General features: G+C 36.6%; 1 long non-coding RNA gene across 1 annotated transcript; it reads left to right on the forward strand.

Moving 5' to 3' along the window:
* Nucleotides 1-1361: 1361 nt before the first annotated feature.
* LOC104954070 (uncharacterized) lies at nt 1362-2754 on the forward strand. Its single transcript, XR_799294.1, has 5 exons — nt 1362-1518; nt 1699-1762; nt 1848-1903; nt 2411-2484; nt 2630-2754. It is a non-coding gene; the product is annotated as an uncharacterized lncRNA (long non-coding RNA).
* The last annotated feature ends 147 nt before the right edge of the window (nt 2755-2901 follow it).

The following is a 2901-nucleotide window of genomic DNA, read 5'->3' on the forward strand; positions in this document are numbered from 1 at the left end:
ATATCTATATCATGCTGTACATTATAATATATCTATATCATGCTGTACATTATAATATATCTATATCATGCTGTACATTATAATATATCTATATCATGCTGTACATTATAATATATCTATATCATGCTGTATATTATAATATATCTATATCATGCTGTACATTATAATATATCTATATCATGCTGTACATTATAATTATATCTATATCATGCTGTATATTATAATATATCTATATCATAGTATATATTAAATTATATCTATATCATGCTGTATATTATAATATATCTATATCATAGTATATATTAAATTATATCTATATCATGCTGTATATTATAATATAATATATATTATAATATATATTAAATTATATCTATATCATGCTGTACATTATAATATAATATATATCATAATATATATTAAATTATATCTATATCATGCTGTATATTATAATATATCTATATCATAATATATATTAAATTATATCTATATCATGCTGTACATTATAATATATATTATGATATAGATCAGAATCAGAATACCTGTATGAGTCCCACGGAGGGGAAATGTGCAGCGTTACAGCAGAAGCCACAGACAGCTTAGTGTTGCATATCTTACATGCGTTAAAAAAGTACTAAGTTATAATATATATTATATTACATCCATATCATGCTGTATATTATATCATGTTGTATATGATATTATAATATATATATATATGCTGTATATTATATTATAATATACAGCATATATCATAATATAATATGTTTATCATGCTGTTCCTCTTCTCATCACGCCCGGTTCCTTAAAGAGCCTTTCTGATGAATGTAATGTGAGAGAAAAGTCTCTGTGTTCCTCACAGCAGATCAATTACGTCTTTTTGCTGCGTTTTATGTTGATGTGCCGATCATATCATGTTTAATGTCTGAGTTCAATCACTTCCGTTAACAAAGAGTTTATTTACCGGTTTGAACTTGAATCTTCTTTATTCTGTATTCTGTATTCTTTATTCTTTATTCTTTATTCTTTATTGATCTTTATTGTTTATTGTTTATTCTTTATTGATCTGTATTGTTTATTGTTTATTCTTTATTGTTTATTCTTTATTCTTTATTGATCTTTATTCTTTATTGTTTATTCTTTATTGATCTTTATTCTTTATTCTTTATTCTTTATTCTTTATTGTTTATTCTTTATTCTTTATTCTTTATTCTTTATTGATCTTTATTCTTTATTGTTTATTCTTTTGGTCTAACTCTGATCTGAATGTCAACATTTTATTTAACTAGATGCTATAAATGATAACGAACAGTAAATAAGTATAAATGAGTGACCTCTCTCCCGCCTGTCTCCACCCGTCTCAGCGGGGTGGGTTTAGCCCGCGCTCACTTTGAGAAGCAACCCCCGTCCAACCTGAGGAAATCCAACTTCTTCCACTTCGTGTTGGCACTGTATGATCGCCAGGGGCAACCGGTGGAGATCGAAAGGACGTCCTACCTCGACTTTGTGGAGAAGGACAAGGTGAATCAAACGCACCTCAGAAACTACAAAACAAACGCACCTCCTGCACAGAACACACACATGTATGTAACATGCTAACTGATGTTGTGTTATTGTCTTAATGTAGAGGATCAGACTCACACTGACCATGTGTTGAAATCAAACGCACCCTCAGTTTGTGTTATCTTGTGTTGTGTTCAGGAGCCGGGTGGAGAGAAGACCAACAACGGCATCCATTACAAACTGCAGCTGCTCTTCAGCAACGGTGGGTGCACTCGTTTCACCCAAACGGCCCACTGTGATGTCATACTGTGAAATATAAAGTAACCTGATATGAATGTGTTGTTTAGGTGTGAGGACGGAGCAGGACCTGTACGTCCGGCTGATCGACTCCATGACCAAACAGGTGAGACTCTGAGAGAGAAACTTTTCACAATAAGAGCGTGCTCATCCTGTTAGACTCTCCTTCTGATACCCTTCATACCACAGGAGAGGTTTTTCACAATAAGAGCGTGCTCCTCTGTCAGACTCTTCCTCTTCCTCGCTCTGTTGTGATTGGTCCACCTCTTAGAGATGTCCCGCTCCTTAGCCTATCACGTACAGCGTACACGTGGAGCGCTAGCCAATAGGAGCGCGAGTTTTCCATAGTGATGTCACTGTGCTCCTGAAGTAGACAAAGGAGTCCATTGGAGGAGACATTTAAAGGGTTTAATTAGTGCGTCTCTAACGAGCAGCTCGTCGTCAGGCTGTCTGCCCTGAGTAATGCCTCTCAGGCTGATCAGGTGTGTGTGTGTGTGTGTGTGTGTGTGTGTGTGTGTGTGTGTGTGTGTGTGTGTGTGTGTGTGTGTGTGTGTGTGTGTGTGTGTGTGTGTGTGTGTGTGTGTGTGTGTGTGTGTGTGTGTGTGTGTTTTAGGCCATCATATACGAAGGTCAGGACAAGAACCCGGAGATGTGTCGGGTTCTGCTGACTCATGAGATCATGTGCAGGTGAGTCTGACCTCTGACCCTCGTTACATACTGAGCATTATCGCCTAACTTTATCGTTGTGTTTACGATGATCCTTTCAAAATAAAAGCCCTCTATGTGTTTGATCAGGAGAATATCGTTTGTTATTGTTCTGTGTGTGTGTCAGTCGCTGCTGCGATAAGAAGAGCTGCGGGAACAGAAACGAGACGCCGTCAGACCCCGTCATCATCGACAGGTACACACACACACACACACGCACTCACACACACTCACACACACTCACACTCACACACACACACACACACACACACACACACACACACACACACACACACACACACACACACACACACAGGAAATGAGGCGTTGATCAGTTCATATACAGTGAATAGAAAATGGTGGCTGTATATTATTATTTTCTTTTTGTGTTGTTTCTTT

Source organism: Notothenia coriiceps, unplaced genomic scaffold (assembly GCF_000735185.1).
Source record: "Notothenia coriiceps isolate Sejong01 unplaced genomic scaffold, NC01 NC01_scaffold00022756, whole genome shotgun sequence".
Taxonomy (NCBI): Eukaryota; Metazoa; Chordata; class Actinopteri; order Perciformes; family Nototheniidae; genus Notothenia; species Notothenia coriiceps.